Source organism: Chrysemys picta, chromosome 5 (genome assembly GCF_011386835.1).
Source record: "Chrysemys picta bellii isolate R12L10 chromosome 5, ASM1138683v2, whole genome shotgun sequence".
In the NCBI taxonomy this organism is placed as follows: Eukaryota; Metazoa; Chordata; order Testudines; family Emydidae; genus Chrysemys; species Chrysemys picta.
The window spans coordinates 140,259,637-140,279,747 of record NC_088795.1 but is presented as its reverse complement, the minus strand read 5'-3'; positions in this window follow the sequence as shown (position 1 = coordinate 140,279,747).

Sequence of the window (20,111 nt, the reverse complement as noted above, 5' to 3'; positions counted from 1 at the left end):
TCATTGCTGTAATGCTAACACTTCGTTGCCATGTGGCTCACCTCCTCCGTGCCTTCCCTGTGTCAGAGTCTGCATGGCAGAGAGCTCCCCAACTCCGCTTTTTCAGTGGCATCATCCTGGGTTTAAACAACGTAAACCTTGCCACTGTAATCCCTCCTGGAGTCACTTTTCCAGAGCGACTGACTGACGCATCCAAGAATCTCCCTTCTAACCGCAGTCCTTTTCAGATTTCAGCTGCAGAGGATTGCTGTACTTTTTGGAGGGCTGGGGGTTTAGGGTATAAAACTGTATTTAGAATCTGGCAGGACTAAAGCAAACGTTCTTGAGCTGTTCAGTTAATAGTCCGTGCTCAATGCTGGATGCCTCGGCAGTGGCAGGCAGAGAGAAATGAAATGTATCATTGCTGAGATATATTCTCTCTCTCTCTCTCACACACACACACACACACACACACACACACACACACACACACACACACACACACACACACACACTGACTCTTCATAAAAAAAACTGAGGAGTCCTTGTGGCACCTTACGACTAACAAATTTATTTGGGCATAAGCTTTCGTGGGCTAGAACTCGCTTCATCAGATGCAGAAGTAAAAAATACAGGAGCAGGTATAAATACATGAAAGGATGGGGGTTGCTTTACCAAGTGTGAGGTCAGTCTAACGAGATAAATCAATTAACTGCAGGATACCAAGGGAGGAAAAATAACTTGTGAAGTGGTAAGAGAGTGACTCTTCCTCTTACTGAAAAGGTACTAACGCAGGGAGCTTGCAGAGATTCTCAGTCCCAGCTTCAGTTTCTTCATGCCAGGTGGGCTGAACAAAGCAGCTGGAAAACCGGCTTAACGTGGTGAATCCCCAGATGATGTAGGATGGGTGTAGTGGATCTAACCCCCTTCCCGCCTCCAGTTTGGCTGAGGAAAATTGAGGAGCGGTGGGGGAAGTATAGCCAGATCTCCAGCTACCAGGACTGGCTTTGGGAAATACCCAGCCAGCTCGAGTTAGAACAACCCGTGGCCGTTCTGAGTTGTGTCTCAAGACTGTCCTGGTGTCCAGCAGGCCCAGGATTGGGACATAAACTAGCTGTGAGCTTTAAGTACCCAAGCTTGACAATGTTGGCCTACCTATGAGTCGCCTCGCAGGTAGACTATCCAGAAACATTGAACGCCGCAAGGAAACAGAGGAATTCATAGATTCAGGGCTTCCCAAGTCAGAAGGAATCACTGTGATCATGTAGTCTGACCTCCCACATAACACAGGCCATAGAACTTCCCCGGAATAATCCCTAGAGCCGAGCTTTTAGAAAACACCCCGTCTTGACTTCAAAACGGTCTGTGCTGGGGAACCCGTTGTTGATACTGCTTCAAAGAACAAAGGTTCATGTGATGAAATTAAGCGAAAGGAGAGTTTGGCCTGAACAGCAGTAACAGAACTGGGAGGGAACTGAAATTGTACCTCCCACAGCACATTTTGCATTTCTGAATATTTTTCTTCATTCCAAATTGGAACAAAACGTCAGAAAAGGCAAAATTTCAGGAATTAAAAAAATAATAATAATTTTTGGAAGAACCAAAATGATTTTTTTTTTAAAGTTTCTGGCTGGCTGCCTAGCTGGGGACCCATGTGCCCACCAGGCGGAGAGCGGCTGCCTGGAGAGCCAGCCAGCTAGTGAAATGGCCACGAGCAGCCCTGCAAACCTGCGATTTGCTAGGGAGCAGGAGATCTGGGGGCCAGGTGAGAGGGTAGGAAGCCAGGCCATCCCACCGGCCTGCCTGATTTCATCAAAAGTCTCAGCAAAATCAACATGTTCCCATGGAATGTTTGGAGCCCGTGGAATCAGCATTTTCCAGTGGAAACACTGATCACTGGAAAAATGTTGGCCAGCTCTAATCAGCAATAAAATTCCAGTGGCCAGATCCGTACCTTTTCCTGAGGCAATGGTGGAAACCCCGTCAGCTGAGTTATTTAAAACTGGACTGGACAAAGCCCTGGAGGATTATATAATAGGCTCTGATCTTGGATTGGCCAGGAAGGGGATGGAGGTATGGATGGGAAGATGTCTTTATTCTCTAATCTCTATAGGATGACTTCTGCTATCGCATACCCGTATGCATCCCCACTGGTCAGTGAGAGCAGGACCCTGTGTGGGAAGTTATCATTAGATGAGTCTATCATACCCACTCACATATGCTGAGCCTACACCTGCAGGAAAGTGTTGTTGGTAATGAGGTCAGAATAACTGAGGAGGGACAGGTTAGTGTAGCCTGGAATTCTTATTGGGCCTTTTGCCATTCAGACCTGCTCTCTGTGTAATCTGTCTCCTGACTGAAATGCGTCCGATGATTGCTCTCCCGTTTCATGCCATGGAATTGTCAGCTAGCAGGACAGGGGGCAAGGCGGGGACAGCTGTAGGGCTAAAGGACTGGCCTAAGCCTCAGCAGATCTGGGGTCAAGCCTTGACTCTGTCACACTCCCCATGTGTCCGTGGGCAAGTCGCTTCACCTCTTGGTGCCTTAGCTCCTCATCTGTAAAATGGGGGTCTTATTCCTTCCTCCCTTCTGACGCCCTCCCCAGCGTCTGTCTGGTCTACTTAGACAGGGTGCAGAGAACTCTATGAGCGGGGAGGGCTGAATTGCAGTAAGAGTTTTGGAGAAGCTCATTATATTTAGTTTTCCCAAGAAAAGGTCAAGAGGAGACGTGATCAGAGTCCATAAGTACCTGCATGGGGAGAAGATTCTGCCAGTAGAGCGTTCTGTAATCTTGCAAAAAGCGGCATTGCCTGGAAACTGAAGCGAGACCAATTCAGACTAGAGCTAAGTACGCTTACCAGTTGGCATAGCTCCATTGCGGTTGCGGCTCTACCCCCAGTCGCCTGAATCTTGTCTTCTGCTCTCTCCACAGGCTCATCCTGGAACTATGCACAGAAATGGTCTCATTGATGCTGTACACAGTGGTAATACAAGCCCCCCACTCCTGCTTGATATTCCCCCGCTCAGACATCCACCTATCCTTAAACTGTTGCAACTTTGTGTGCTGCTCAAGGGGCAGAGGTAAGGTCATGCGGGCAACCTTGACATTCTGCTGAGGTTGTTTTGGTTGGAACACTAATAAAAATACTCTGCATTTACACGGCAAATAGCTTTATAAACCAGAGCTGGGCTGGAGAAGCAAAATTTGGATTCAGATTTCAAAAAACTCCAACAGGTTCCGAAGCCTGTCAAGATCTGTGGTTTTGATTTAGGTCCCTCTCCATTATAAATATGAATCTAACTTCACAACATACTTGTGGGATAAGGAAGTATTATTACCCCACTTCTATCGATGGGGAAACCGAGGCACAGAAAGGGAGCCAGTTGCCAAATTCACAGAGTAAGTGATAGAGCTGAAACCAGAACACAAGAATCCAGTTTCCCATTTTTGTCCGCTAGCCACTGAACCCACACTTGCTGTTTCCTGTTCCTTCAGCAAATCATTTGTGAAGGAGCTTGGACTCGTTCGGCATTCATGTCATATCCATAGAAGATGGTGATTATTATTCACAGCAAATAAATAAAATTGGCCTTCACTGAGCGGGGATGCGAACCCTCCAATCTCGTTATCAGTGGAACAGGCTTCCACAAAGTTTGACAAATGATAATTGTAAGATGAGATCAGGTTCCAGTTTCAATTGGCCTTTTTATTATTATTATTTTTTTTTTTGCCAAGGGTACATAATATTTATAGTAACTCTATCCTAGCGTCTTCTGCTGCTAACATGTGGAATTTTTGAGTGACACACTAAGCAAACCCAAGAGTCTACACCAGTGCTTTAAATTGCTATGTTGGCCCGGTAAGCTAAAACATATATCCATAGGCCATAGCAGTATCAACCTGTGACTCAGTCACCAATGGAAACCCACTCACCTCAAACGGCAGCCTGGAAACAGCCCCTCGGAGGCTGGTCATGATTTTAAATTTATCTTTAAATGTTTTTTAAAACCCCAGTAGCTTAGCTTGATTTTAATATATTTTTTAATGCCCCTGGCAAGTAGCCATGACTTAAATCAGTCTCGATTTTTAGTTAAATAAAACTACTGTGCATATACTGTGGGCTGCTGTGAAGCCATGTTAAGATTATACCTTTTCATTATTAAAAAATAAAAGCAAAGCCACAAAATTGCTCTTGTTAGGGCTTTATGGTTTATAGAATATAAAAGTCTCCACTCATATTTGTCCGAGTGAGTGAAAGTAATAATGCTTCGCGGTTACGTAGCACTTCCCAGGGCTAGATATTAACGCACCATAGAAGAAGCATTAGTCCCACGGTCCTTATTGTTTTCTCCCCCGTGGGGAAACTGAGGCGCAACAACTTGTCCCGGGCTGCACAAGTCCGCGGCAGAGCCAAAACTCTAATCCTAGGAGCACATCCTTAGCTGGCATCAGTTGGCATAGCTCCATTGCGGTTGAGGCTCTGCCCCCAGTCTCCTGAATCTGTCTTCTGCTCTCTCCACAGGCTCATACTGTCTCCGTTGAGTTAGTGGCTAGCTGAGTTAAACGACCCTTTCGCCCTGTCCTTGCTTTCTTAGTCCGAGATGCTGCAGCTTGTGGTGGTGTGATTTCAGGGTATAGGGTGCTAGCTGTGTTTTATTTTCATTGACGTTCCTGGGCTCAACAGACGGGCCCTTGACATTTCGCAGCATGGTCTTTATTGTTAAGGCCATTTTCGATAGACAGTCCTGGTGACTGAACCCAGTTTATCCACAGGAGAGGTATAGGGCAAGCTTACCGAGCAGAGGGTACTCAGGGTACGTGCTGAGCAGACACGCTTACCAAAGCCAGAGGACTAGGCAGGCCACCAAAGGATATAGAGACGCTTCTCTTCCCTGTAGAGAATTCGGATTATCACGTGATGAGAAAGAGGCCCCTCACTGTTGGGAGAAGCTCCCCATAAAGCGACCTCATTGTCCTCCTTCAAACCTCTCCTTTGCCGTGATGCCTGCAAAAAACTTGACCAGGATGCGGCTGGCCGTGTGCTGTGACCCCTGCCCATCATGCTGACCAGCACGGTCTCACTGCTTCCTTGTGCTCCCCTGTCTGTCTCTCTCCCTCCATTGGTCGTCTCCTGTCGGATACTTGGATTGCAAGTTCTTTGGGGCAGAAGCTGTCACTCAGCAAGCCCAAGACTTCAGTTACTGTAGTACAATGCAATAGAGTATGCCCACCTCTTAAGACAGCAACTGCCAGGACAATGACATGGGCCACAATTTGATACGGAATCATAGAATCATAGAATATCAGGGTTGGAAGGGACCTCAGGAGGTATCTAGTCCAACCCCTGCTCAAAGCAGGACCAACCCCAACTAAATCATCCCAGCCAGGGCTTTGTCAAGCCGGGCCTTAAAAACCTCTAAGGAAGGAGATTCCACCACTTCTCTAGGGAACCCAGTCCGGTGCTTCACCACCCTCCTAGTGAAATAGTGTTTCCTAGTATCCAACCTAGACCTCCCCCACTGCAACTTGCGACCATTGCTCCTTGTTCTGTCATCTGCCACCACTGAGAACAGCCAAGCTCCATCCTCTTTGGAACCCCCCTTCAGGTAGCTGAAGGCTGCTATCAAATCCCCCCTCACTCTTCTCTTCTGCAGACTAAATAACCCCAGTTCCCTCAGCCTCTCCTCATAAGTCATGTGTTCCAGCCCCCTGATCATTTTTGTTGCCCTCTGCTGGACTCTTTCCAATTTTCCGCATCCTTTCTGTAGTGGGGGGCCCAAAACTGGACACAATACTCCAGGTGTAGCTTCACCAGTGCCGAATAGAGGGGAATAATCACTTCCCTCAATCTGCTGGCAATGCTCCTACTAATGCAGCCCAATATGCTGTTGGCCTTCTTGGCAACAAGGGCACATTCCTGACTCATATCCAGCTTCTCGTCCACTGTAATCCCCAGGTCCTTTTCTGTAGACCTGCTGCTTAGCCAGTCAGTCCCCAGCCTCTAGCAGTGCATGGGATTCTTCTGTCCTAAGTGCAGGACTCTGCACTTGTCCTTGTTGAACCTCATCAGATTTCTTTTGGCCCAATCCTCCAATTTCTCTAGGTCACTCTGTACCCTATCCTTACCCTCCAGCATATCTACCTCTCCCCCCCAGCTTAGTGTCATCCGCAAATTTGCTGAGGGTGCAATCCATCCCATCAGTCAGATCATTAATGAAGATGTTGACCAAAACCAGCCCCAGGACCGACCCCAGGGGCACTCCACTTGATATCGGCTGCTAACTAGACATCGAGCTGTTGATCACTACCTTTTGAGCCTGACGATCTAGCCAGCTTTCTATCCACCTTTTATAGTCCATTCATCCAATCCACACATTTTTAACTTGCTGATATTATCAGTTTGAGACTGTTTTAGACCAAATGAGGTGCGAGGCAGAAGGAAAATGGCCTGATCACTCTTTCTTCTCCAGTTAACACAGAACTTTTATAGCAACCAGGACTCCCAACCCCAAATGTTTAAAATGCATATGAGTGGCTTAAAAATCATGAATAATAAATGCTGGGTTCTTTTCATTTATCTTGTGGGTTCTGAGCCTTTAGGGGCCACTCAGGTCACATTTTCAAGCTTTTCTCTGCAACTACAAGGCTAGATTTGTCTTATTTTTAAATGAATGCTGAGATTCTCACATAATCACATGAATCCCAGAGCTGGGGCTTTGAGAAAAACACCAAATATGGGGAAACTTGCAATAAAAATTGCAAGAATTAGCAGCACTGAGAAATACAGAAGTTAGATGGTGAAGCTCAACACATTCAGTGCAGGATTATTCCTTATGGTACCTTCTCCAGCACTCTGTCCTCTTTCAAGCAACAGGGTTTCCCTTACTTCCTTCGGGGGGGTATACTGCAAGGACCTCACTTGTGGGAGGTACCACAGTAAGTGGACAGCACAGAAATAAGATAGCTTTTGCATATCCTATCGTGTGTGTCCTTTGAGTGTAGGAATCAACCTTTCTAGCAGTGTCCTCCAGCCATGTGTCAGTTACACACATAGAACCGAGGGCCTCATCCATCATCAAACCCTGGATAGTTGATGTTCTGTTACCCACCCACCTTATATTGAAGATCATTCAACACGTCTCTGTTCCGGGCTTCTCGTTCCCCAGACAAAGCTTAACTACAGGCATCTGCCCCACAAACTGGTTTGAGTCTCCCACATAATGCCCAACCCACTTCTTCCAGGGCTGTCAAGGCTGCTTCCCCACTCTGAACTTTAGGGTACAGATGTGGGGGCCTGCATGAAAACTTCTAAGCTTAACTACCAGCTTAGATCTGGTCCGCTGCCACCACTCCCAATGTGCTAATTCCCTTCCCTGGGTAGCCTTGAGAGACTCTTCACCAATTCCCTGGTGAATACAGATCCAAACCCCTTGGATCTTAAAACAAGGAGAAATTAACCACCTCCCCTCCTTTCTCCCACCAACTGCTGGTGGATCAAGATCCAACCCCCTTGGATCTAAAAACAAGGAAAAATTAATCAGGTTCTTAAAAAGAAGGCTTTTAATTAAAGAAAAAGGTAAAAATCATCTCTGTAAAATCAGGATGGAAAATAACTTTACAGGGTACTCAAACTTAAAGAACCCAGAGGACCCCCCTCTAGCCTTAGGTTCAAAGTTACAGCAAACAGAGGTAAACACCCTAGTAAAAGGTACATTTACAAGTTGAGAAAACAAAGATAAAACTAACACGCCTTGCCTGGCTGTTTACTTACAACTTGAAATATGAGAGACTTGTTCAGAAAGATTTGGAGAACCTGGATTGATGTCTGGTCCCTCTTAGTCCCAAGAGCGAACAACCCCCAAAACAAAGAGCACAAACAAAAGCCTCCCCCCCCCCTCAAGATTTGAAAGTATCTTGTCCCCTTATTGGTCCTTTGGGTCAGGTGTCAGCCAGGTTACCTGAGCTTCTTAACCCTTTACAGGGAAAAGGATTTTGGAGTCTCTGGCCAGGAGGGATTTTATAGTATTGTACACAGGAGGGCTGTTACCCTTCCCTTTATAGTTATGACAAGGGCACACAGCGCTCCCCCTGCCTGTGGTACAAAAAGAAACCTTCCACAGTGAACTCAACTTTATCCCACTTGTCTGCGAGCCAGGATTTAGGCAACGGTATAAATTATGCTCCCAAGTCAGCTTGTGCCAGCCCTTAATTTGTGGTAACTATCCCATAAATGCCCTATTGTTCACTGACGTGACACTTTTGCTTTCATTTCTATATTTATAACTTTGTTCATATCCCCACTACATTTGTTCTTTGCATGAAGAACTCAGAGTTTTCTTTTTTCCCAACTGGGGAAGGAAAAAATCTGCTTGAAGACAAGAGCCGCTTCTGGCTTGATATCAAACAGGGCGCTCCCCATTGGGGGACATTTTAATTCCATTGCATGTAAACCTCAGATACAAGCTCCAGCCAATATGGCCCAATGGGACCTTCTAGCAGTCCTGCCTGGCTGTTGTCAACATACATGGGAGACTGTAGTCTCTAAGCATGGAAATGGACCCTTGGGGTCTCACCCCAGCTCTGTCACAGAGTCACCAGGTGGACTTGGGTGAGCCCCACTTAGTCTCTGTGCCTTGTTTTTCCCGTTTGTAAGATGGGTGTAATTATTACGTGCGCACAGGTGGCGTGGAGTGGTGGGCTCAGCAGGTCATCCATCAGCAAGTCCACTCCCCCACACAAACCTCTGGGTTTTTTTTCCGGAGGTTTCAGAGTGTGCTGGTTACAAGAGAAACAAAGATGATCATACACAGGGCTAGGGGGACTCCTGTACACACACACAGCCCTGAGCTAGGGATGAGGTGTAGGTTGCACCATCCCAGGAGAGGCCCCGGGAGTTATTGTGACTCCACAATACAATTCCAGCCCGGTTCCCCACTCGCTCCGGGGTTGGCGGGGATAGTCATTTACAGCTGCTCTACAAGTAGGCCAGGGTGGAGTCAAGGCACAGCCTACACCCCACCCCATGTGCTCCTGGAGAGTTCTTACACCCCTGGGCAGCAGTGACATCCAACTCGCACTCCGGCCTGTCATCGAGAAGCTGCCAGCCTCCTTCCCCTACTTCGGCCGTTCTGTCTCCTTTCGTTTTGAGCGACTTGTGGCCCCTTTGCTGCTCCCCAGCCTCCTGTAGCGCATACAGGCCACAAGGTTGCACTGCAAGGCCCTGATGTTGCATTGCAACGTTCTCACCTGGGCCAGTTCGCTATTGGGCCAGTTCGCTCCCAGGCTGCGCCAGCCCGAGCGGAGTCCATGGGCTCGCCCGGGTGGAAAGGAGGAGAATCTGGGCCGTCGTCTCCGATCAGCTCTGAGGTGCATTCGTCTGGTTTAAGTGAGGTCAGGCGCTGTAATCAGAAGTTCGTGGTGGCCTCACGCGGCTGACTACGCCTCGTGCTTTTGGCCTGAGATGTAAGGCTTCAGAGGGATGTTGCATGTCATGGGACTATTTCCAGAATCATAGGACTTTTGGATACCTAGCTGCCGTAGCTGCCTTCTAACGTCAGTTCTTTCTCCAGTACCCCTGAGACACTCCAAAGGCCACGGCTGCTCCCAGCCTATGGGGACGAGGTCCATGAGTAACTGGGGAGAGAGGGGTGGGTGATCAGCTGAGAGGTGGAAAGGTGCCAGGCTTCAAAGTCCCACCCCCTTCTTCTCAGCATTTGTGGGCCTCCAATCTGAACAAACCTTGTTTGGGGGACGTTTGAACTCCAAACCTAGCTTCAGGCCAGAATTTAGCAAATGGCCTCATTCCTTTGGGGGCCTGTGCTCAAGGCATTGGCTTAGCAGAATTGGCCAGGGTCTGTAAGGCGAGCTTGCTCCTAGTGGCACGGATGAGGGGTTTGGTACTGAAGGTCCCTGAGTCAATTCTGGCAGGGCGTCTATCTGTATGTGTGCAGCTGCTGCTCGTTATGGGCCAGACTGTGAATCTCTTCACAAGTCTGAGTTCAATTGGACAACTCATGCAAATAACGGCTCGCCAATGCGAGCAAAGGGTTTACAAGCTGGCTGCCCTGTGTTTGGTACATTTTTTATTTCTGGTCTCGGCAGCCGCTGGCGTCTTGCTGAGAATGAGGAATTAAGGACTTGATTTGCCTCTTGCTTTGCGTCGATGCAACGCCAGGGGTGGAGTGCAGATGCTCTCGCTGTGCATTGCGGTGAGAGGACAAGAGGGCCTACAGTACATGCACGTATACCCCCTCTCCCTGAGTGGCCACGGAGTTCAGATGCTATGCCCGGAGTGTTAGAGAGATTTACCGAAAAGGCAAGCCGTGGGAATTGAATGATTTCAGCCGCTTGCCCAGGTTTTAATCCAAGATTTTCCTTTCCACATAAACAGCTGCTCTAACCTTTCATTCTTCCAGAACAAAAAGAAAACCCGCCCAGAAGTTCTGCAGCTTGTGTGTGACAATATAAACCAGACGCCTTTGATTAAGCGAGTGCATGTCAAAGCCACGAAGGGATGAAAGCAGGGTTTTTAAACTGGTCCCGATGTGAGCTGGCCGGCTCTGCCTCTCCATGCGACCCTCACCTCGGATCTCACACTTGCCTGTGCTCACTGAACGATATAAAGGGGTAAGATGGCAGTGAGCAGCCGGCATGTTTAATATAAGACAGGACACCAGGCTTTGGTTGCAATTTGTGCTCGTGCCAGCAGAGGCAGACAAAGAATCTTAGAATCATAGGACTGGAAAGGACCTTGAGAAGTCATCTAGTCCAGTTCCCTGCACTCATGGCAGGACTAAGCATTATCTAGACCATCCCTGACAGGGGTTTGTCCAACCTGCTCTTAAAAATCTCCAATGGTGGAGATTCCACAACCTTCCTAGGCAATTTAGTCCAGTGCTTAACCACTCTTGACAGTTAGGAAGTATTTCCTAAAGTCCAACTTAAACTACCCTTGCTGCAGTTTAAGCCCATTGCTTCTTGTCCTATCCTCAGAGGTTAAGAAGAACAATTTTTCACCCTTGTCCTTGTAACATTTATTTACTTGAAAACTGTTATCATATCCCCTCTCGGTCTTCTCTTCTCCAGACTAAACAAACCCAGTTTTTTCAATCTTCTCTCCTAGGTCATGTTTTCTAGACTTTTCATCATTTTTCTTGCTCTTCTCCGGACTTTCTCCAGTTTGTCCACATCTTTCCTGAAATGTGGTGCCCAGGACTGGACACAATACTCCAGTTGAGGCCTCATTAGCACAGAACAAAGCGGAAGAATTACTTCTCGTGTCTTGCTTACAACACTCCTGCTAATACATCCCAGAATGATGCTTGCTGTTTTTGCAACAGTTTTACACTGTTGACTCATATTTAGCTTGTGATCCACTATGACCCTCAGATCCCTTTCCGCAGTACTCCTTCCTAGGCAGTCATTTCCCATTTGGTATGTTTGCAACCGATTGTTCCTTCCTAAGTGGAGTACTTTGCATTTGTCCTTATTAAATTTCATACTACTTATTTCAGACCATTTCTCCAGTTTGTCCAGATCATTTTGAATTTTAATCCTATCTTCCAAAGCATTTACAACCTCTTCCAGCTTGGTATCGGCCGCAAACTTTAGAAGTGTACTCTCTATGCCATTATCTAAATCCTTGATGAAGATATTGAACAGAACCTGACCCAGGACCGATACCTGTGGGACCCCACTCGATATTCCCTTCCAGCTTGACTGTGAACCACAGATAACTGCTCTATGGGAAAGCAGCAAAGAGTCCTGTGGCACCTTATAGACTAATAGACGTATTGGAGCATGAGCTTTTGTGGGTGAATGCCCACGTCGTCGGATGCTCTATGGGAATGATTTTCCAACCAGCTATGCACTCACCTTATAGTAGCGCCATCTAGGTTGTATTTGCTTATGAGAAGGTCACGCGAGACAGTAACAAAAGCCTTATTAAAGTCAAGATATACCACATTTATCGCTTCCCCCCGCCATCCACAAGGCTTGTTACCCTGTCAGAGAAAACTATTATGTTGGTTTGACATGATTTGTTCTTGACAAATCCATGCGGACTGTTACTTATCACTTTATTATCTTCTAGGTGTTTGCAAATTGATTGCTTAATTATTTGCTCCATTATCTTTCCGGGTACAGAAGTTAAGCTGACTGGTCTGTAATTCCCTGAGTTGTTCTTATTTCCCTTTTTAAAGATTGGCCTTTTCCAGTCCTCTGGAATCTCTCCCATCTTCCATAACTTTTTGAAGATAGCAACAGAGAGTCCTGTGGCACCTTTAAGACTAACAGATGTATTGGAGCATAAGCTTTTGTGGGTGAATACCCACTTCGTCAGACACATGTCTGTGGGTATTCACCCACGAAAGCTTATGCTCCAATACATCTGTTAGTCTTAAAGGTGCCAAAGGACTCTGTTGCTTTTTACAGATCCAGACTAACACGGCTACCCCTCTAATTTTTGAAGATAATCACTAATGGCTCAGATATCTCCCCAGTCAGCTCTCTGACTATTCTAGGAGGTATTTCTTCAGGCCCTGGTGACCTTGAAGACATCTAACTTGTCTAAGGCATTTTTAACATGTTCTATCCCTATTTTAGCCTCTGATCCTACCTCATTTTCACTAAAAAGAACAGGAGTACTTCTGGCACCTTAGAGACTAACAAATTTATTAGAGCATAAGCTTTCATGGACTACAGCCCACTTCTTCGGATGCATATAGCAGTGGGCTGTAGTCCACGAAAGCTTATGCTCTAATAAATTTGTTAGTCTCTAAGGTGCCACAAGTACTCCTGTTCTTTTTGCGGATACAGACTAACACGGCTGCTACTCTGAAATCTCTCATTTTCACTGACATTCACTATGTTAGACGTCCAATCGCTATGTACCCTTTTGGTCAAAACTGAACCAAAAAATCATTTAGCACTTCCTCCATTTCCACAGTTTCTGTTATTGTTGTTCCCCCCTCTTTGAGTAACGGGTCTACCCTGTCCTTGGTCTTCCTCTTGCTTTTAATGTATTTGTAGAATGTTTGCTTGTTACCCTTTACCTCTCTAGCTAGTTAAGTCTTGTTTTGTGCCTTGGCCTTTCAAATTTTATCTCTACAAGTATCTTCTGCAGAGGCCGTCAGACGCTAATGATGTCATCAGTCTGCTTTTGCTTGGAATTGTCTTTCTCTTTTGTTGATTGGCTGCAGACTCCAGCTACCCCATGCTCCCTCCATGCACCTTTCCTTCCTTCCTTTCTTCCTTCCTTCCCGCATCTCTTCCTCCCCTCATCCACCCCGTCTTGCACTCCTGTGGTCTGTTTGTTGCATTCACCGCTCCTGTTATATTTAGATTGCAAGCTCTTTGGGGGAGGGACCAGTAGGAGCAGAGCTGAGGGCCTCAGTCCCATTGCTAGCGGAGAAACGTTCATCTCCTAAAGCTGCCAAGACGGCAGGTGGAAATACCTGTGAATTTGCCATGAACGGTACAAGTTGCTAATTAGAGTTGCGGCTTGTTACTCCCTAGATCAGCCCTGCAAGGAGGAGCCCCCAGCTTATGCATAGTTATGAAGCAAGACGGTCGCCATGCAGGGTCCTCTGCCATCAGGCTCCCGTCTGTCTCAGAGTCTAAGGGGCTGATGAGGATGCAGATTCCATCCCGGCGAGAACAGGTTCCTCTCCAGGGAATCTCTCTTGCGGAGAGACCTGGAGGCTGAGCGGCCATCTCTTCTCTAGAGGCGGTCCCTGCATGTCAAGGCTGTGGCTGACAAGTCTAGGCTGGCTTGGGGGAGAGCGGGCAGAAGAGGGCCTGGCTGTGGATGCCTGAGAGGACTTCAGCCTCCAGTACTGTCAACTGACATGAGTGAGAAACTTCAGTTTAATTTCAGATGATTTCCCCGGGAAAGGACTGCTCATCCGTCAGCTGTATTTAAAATTAGTCTGGAGAAGGCCCTGGAAAATGTCTCTTTGGAAACAGTCCTGCACCAGTCCGGAGGGTAGACTAGCGGACCCAAAAGGCCCTTCCCTGTCTTTGTTTAAGCAAGGTGGGCCCTGTCGAGCGCAGCAAAACCCAGCAAGGATCAAAACGCCATCAGGTTGCGTGGCGGGGCTAATGCAGGGATCTGCCCTAGAAGTTTCACAGCCGATGGCAGAGGGCCAGCCTGCACTTTTCCCTCGCTCCCTTCAAACAAAGAGTGTGTGTGTGTGTGTGTGGGGGTGTCTATCAGACTGGCAGGATTGCTTGGAGGTTAGTCAGAGTCCCTTGACGTCAGTCTGCAGAGGTGCTAATGCCCCCCCCCCTGCAACCCTCACAACCGGGAGACTCTCATTACCAGACGCAGCGTGTGCAACATGCTTTTACAAGGCTGGGCGGCTGATTTATGGAGTGTGCCGGCCTATGACCTGGAGCACCACAGCGAGGGATTGCTGTTAACTCAGACCAGTGGAAAACACGGCGGTTCCCGGGAGTTGGAGCAACTGGAACTTTATCCCAATGGGCGGGGGTGGGGGAGTGTAAACCCTGGAGTCAAGGTCAAAAGGTCACATATTATTAGGGTGACCAGATGTCCCGATTTTATAGGGACAGTCCCACTAGTTGGGGCTTTTTCTTATATAGGTGCCCATTACCACTCCACCCCCTGTCCTGATTTTTCACACTTGCTGTCTGGTAACCCTACGTATTATATGTGTGTGTGTGTAAGTGTAGAACAATAGACAGCTGTGTGGGACCATACAGGGATGGACAGACGGACAGATGGGTGAGATCCTGTGGGGATAAACAGATAGATGGGCAAACAGATGGATGGAAAAGTATGGGGCTAGCTAGACAGATGGCCCCTCCTGCCCTTCTCTTTTCATAGGCCTTGGCTACACTTACCGGCAAGTTCGACGGCTGGAAATCGAACTTCTGGGTTCGACTTATCGCGTCTAGTCTGGACGCGATAAGTCGAACCCGGAAGTGCTCGCCGTCGACTGCGGTACTCCAGCTCGCCGAGAGGAGTACCGCGGAGTCGACGGGGGAGCCTGCCTGCCGAGTGTGGACCAAGGTAAGTTTGAACTAATTCGAAATAAGGTACTTCGAACTTCAGCTACGTTATTCACGTAGCTGAAGTTGCGTACCTTAGTTCGAATTAGGGGGGGTAGTGTAGACCAAGCCATAGAGAGCTTCGAACAAATGTGAGACAATACTTTGCTCAACCTCTTGCAATCTGAGCTGGATTCTAGCCGGAAACCTAATGCTGAAATGAAAAACTCTACAGCTCTGTCACCCCTCTAGCATGCCCTCCCCACCATAGAACGAGCTGATTCAATCACAGAACCACAAAAAGAACCACAAGATAGAAAAGGCTAATTAGCTGTCACCTAACGAGTACACTAGGTCAGATCGCTTCAGATCCAGACCCAAATGGAGCCCCGCAGGCCCATTTCTAATTAGGCCCCATCCACCCCATGTGTAGGGATTGTTCTCTGCAAGACATGGGCTCATGTTTTGTTGATCTATATAGCCCCTTGATGTTGATGACACTGATCTGTAGAGGTCAGAGAGCCCATTGCCCTCCCAAGCCAAAGGCAATAGCTATGGAAAATAACGTACGGTCACATTGTCATCAGGACTTTGAACGTAAAAAAAGAGTCGGAAACTTTGTTGCCAAAAGATGAGCTTCTACTAACAGTACAAGCCCCGTTGCTTGACAACGTTGATCTTTTTACTGTAGTTAAGGAAAGGCACTGAAATCCTTCTTGGGGCGGTCTCGGGGGAGGATAAAATCTGCTAGCGATGAGGTCATGTGAAGAACACTTGGAGGCCATATGCTCAGCAGAGGATCTGCCTCTGTTCCCAATCCTGCATCTAGCTAATCGATATCTGTTTACTGTACTCGAGTTGTCACGTCCTTCTTTCTCTCTGAGCAGTCTGCATATACCTCCTATCTCTTACCCCCGTAGAGTTTTCCCGGTCGCGCTACGGGCAGCCAGTCCTCATCTCTTCCCCCCAGCGCTCCCCAGCCTCCAATATCAGCCACCCGAGGGGGTTCTTTTCCCGTTGCCAGGATGACACAGCCCAAACGCGACACAAGCAGGGATGAGGTTACCGCGTCCCCACTGGAGGCAGCAACACGTGGAGAGCAAAGCAGGTGAGTGTTGTTTTCACAGAGACCCTTAATTACGTGATGTGGCGAGTCTCTGAGACAAAATCTAGTCTGTGGTGTGAAATGGAGCACCCGCAGGCTCCTACAGCTGATGTACTAACCACCCCCCCCAAAATGTACATCTAAATAAGCCGAGTAGCTGATGAAGTTCAGCAGAATCTTTTCGGGTAACAGTAAGGTTAATTGCTCCCGGAGGAAGACTGGTTTGCTTACTTACTATTAGTTTCATACTAGAAAAACATTTACTGGAATTTTTAGTGCCTCTGCTCAGATGTTCATGTGGTCAGTCCCCAGTCTTACCACGTCGGTGTTGCCACGGTAAAAAGGAAAATAAGGTTTCCAGGGCTTCCTTTGGTCAATAAAAAAAAGCCATAAATGAAATATATGAAGCAAAACTGATAAGTGGGGAGGAACGACTGCGCTGCTCAGTGACCTGGCTTTTTTTCTCTTGTTTCCTTTCCTTTACGGGCAAGAGAGTTTAACTCTCCTCTTCATGGCTGATAAAGTTTGTGGTGTGATATATAAGCTCTGAAGATTTAGACACAGTTGGGCCCTAATCGGATCTCCGGGCTGGTCTACACTAGGGGGGGGATCGATCTAAGATTCGCAACTTCAGCTACGCTATTCGCGTAGCTGAAGTCGAAGTATCTTAGTTCAACTTACCTGGCCGTCCTCACGGCGGCAAGTCGACCGCCGCGGCTCCCCCATCAACTCCGCTTACTCCTCCTGCCGAGGTGGAGTACGGATGTCGATTCGGGGATCGATTTATCGTGTCTAGACAAGACGCGATAAATCGATTCTTGATAGATCGATTACTACCCGCCGATCCGGCGGGTAGTGTAGACCTGGCCTCCGTATGCTGCTCTAAATCAGGAGTAACAGCTCTGAAGCCAATGGCATTTCATGTGTGAGAGAGATCAGGATGGCTGGTGGTTCGGGATTTCGATTGAGCTGTACCTTGCTGACCACAATGGGGCCTTGCCCTGCTGACACCGCTAGGTCCTGTTGTGATACAAATAAATAATAAAGGGAACTTGCAAAGCACCTTCAAAAGACGAGCCTGGGAGCTTAGATTCATCACTCTGCTAGGTGCTAAAAATCATGGACTCGGAGATGCTGCCGGTTTTATGTCTCATTACAACAATTTGTAACCCACCAACTCTCTTTTGTCCTATGACTGCAGAGGTGGTTAGCACCCACTTCATTTTGAATCGTTCCTTGCAATATGTGTTAACTTCTTATGCTTAACCATCCTTTCCACCTTGTATTTAGCTGTGACACTCCGAGAACCCTCCCCAGACCGGAAGAAGAGCTCTGCGTAGTTTGAAAGCTTCTCTTTCACCACGAGAAGTTGGTCCAATAAAAGATATGCCCTCCCCCCCTTTGTCTCTCTCATATCCTAGGACTAGCAGGGCTATAACAACACAGCAAACAAATAAATAACAATACATACAGTGATAGATCTAGTTGTTTTAGACTGGCATCCATCACTCAAATACCGGAAACGGATAGACTTTGTTAATGCCAGATAAATCCAAATTAGAAATGAGGCACAGATTTTTTTACAGTGCGGGTGATTAACCATTGGAACAAAACCCCAAGGGAAGTGGTGGCTTTTCCACCTCTCTGTGGCTTCAGATCTAGATAGGATGCCTCCTGGGAAGATGTGCTTTAGCCAAATGTAAGTTCTTGGGCCCAGTACAGGGGTAGCTGAGTGAGGTTCTGTGGTTTGTGTTGTACAAGCGGTCAGAAGGGATGATCCGCTAGTCCCTTCGGGCCTTAAAATCTATGAGTCTCTGAAGGGAGATGGGCCCAAACCACAGAACCAACTGCCTCAGATCCAAATGACTCCTAAGTTTGAATGAAGAACCAAACATTGTAGCATGGTGTCACATGGGGGCGGTAAGCGGGTGTCTGCACTAGACTGTGATGGACTTGTTATCACCGTTAAAAAATGTTGCAGCATTACAGCAAATGAAAACCTGTTTGGCTGGTGACCTACGTCCCTCACCAGATAGTAGACAATAGAGTTTGTATCTTGTGGGTAACGTGGGTGTATATGGAACCAGAGAAGGCAGCTAAGGAATTTGGTTTGGCTTTGCTTCAGCCTATTGGTAAGATGCGGGGCCTGAATCCAGGTTTGGAGTCTAAACAGCTACTCAGTTTGGCTGCCTTGGGACCTGGAATTTTGGCGCAGGACTACCTTGCTAGTTGGCCATGCCATCCCCTTCTTTTCTTCCAGTACCAGAGTGTAGTATCAATGCCTACAAAGAGAGAGAAAGACAGAGAGGTTTCTATTGTTGCAGTTGTCTTACTGGAAAAAGCAAAATTCCTTAGCTGCAAATGGAAATAGATGTGTCCTAATAGGGTTGGAAAAAAGGAGACCTCGACTTACTCTTTTCTTTGCCACCAACTTTCTCCGTGACCTTGGGCACGTCACTGGACCTCCCTATGAAAAGGGGAATCACAACCGAGGGCGGGCAGCACCGAACTTAGGAGCTCAGCGTTTCATTTTAGCTTCTGCCACACACGTCCTGCCCAATCTTGTTGTTCCCTGTTTGTAGAAGGGGGGTAATAGCACTTCCCGGCTCGCAGAAAGGGCTGTTGAAGGTAAATTCGTTAAGTGTTAAGATCGGAGCCAGATAGGCTCAAAGCAGAAAGACACTCAGCCCGCCCCCCGCTCCTTTGTAGGGTGCTATGCAATCTGTGCTTGGAAAGAGCTAGCTAAAGGCCTAGTATTCCTAAACTGAAACTTTGACAAATCAGCCCCAACCTTCACTCCCCTGGAAACGCCTTGGTCCCCAGGTATTTCTACCTTGAATGAACTGTAGTCTCAGTGATCGTCTGCTCATTTCTAAGGACATAGACATTGCTGCCTGGGGGACTTTTAGAGCCATTCATGAACCATTTGATACAACGCTTTGCCCTGCGGGCCAGAAGAGCCGTGGCAGTCCCTCTGTGTGTTTGCTTTTAATATCGCTACCACCACTGCAGGGTTTCTTGGAGCAAAGGCAGGGAAACGTATGGTCTGTTGCATCCCTCTGCCTGCTGTTGACTGATGAAGCTGTCAGGTTACATCGCAGAGCCCAACTCCTGCTCTTCTGCTTTGGCATGGAGGGCTGGCCTGGCGAAGAACGGCCTCTCAACTTCCATGGGGGAAAAAAAAAAAGAATCCCATTATTTATTCAGGGACTAGCACTCCCATGGCCTTCTAATTATTAGCAGCTCGGTTTAGCCCTTGGGGTTTTAAACTCCCTCTTGATTCCACACAAGGTTCTTCGAGTATTTTTATTACCCCTGCACATTTAATTACATGTGCGATCCTTCCCTTTCCAAACCCACTCGTAAACTCATTACAGGACTTGCCCTCACAGAGCTGTTTCCAATTAAGAAGAGAGCGTTGGTTTTGGGTTGGGTTTTTTTTTTTTTTTTTTGCCACACATCCATGTCTGGTTCATTCCAGCCTTTATTCCATCCCCCCCGCACTCTCCGTCTCCTTCCATGCTAAATTTCAGCACATTTTATGGCATGCTCGGGGGTGGCCATCTTTTTTTTTTTCTTCTTTCTTTCCATAGTTAAAGGAAATCAAAGGAACATCAAAGCCTCGGCATGACACTTCACCAACATCCACAGAACATTTTTGTTTGCATTCCCTGCAGCAAATTGCGCTTTCCAGCAAAAAGAAAATGGAGACGTGGGGGCGAGGGGGGCAGGGAAGGAAAGGTAGAGGCGCAGCGGTGTCTGAAAAAATATTCCCTGTAAATGTGGAGCTGTGTGGCTGGAATGCAAGGCCCATTTCCCCAGGAAGTACGCCGAAATGGCTGGAGACTGGGGAGCAAGGAGCATCAGAAGCGGGCGTGAGATTTGGGTCTTGTATTCATTGCTGTTATTTTTTCACGGGATTTGGTGGTTGGATTGACAGCTCTAGAGAAAACAAAGTCCTCCGGGCAGCCACGGAACAGGTACCGCGCAGGAAGAGGAAGCGCAAACTTCTCT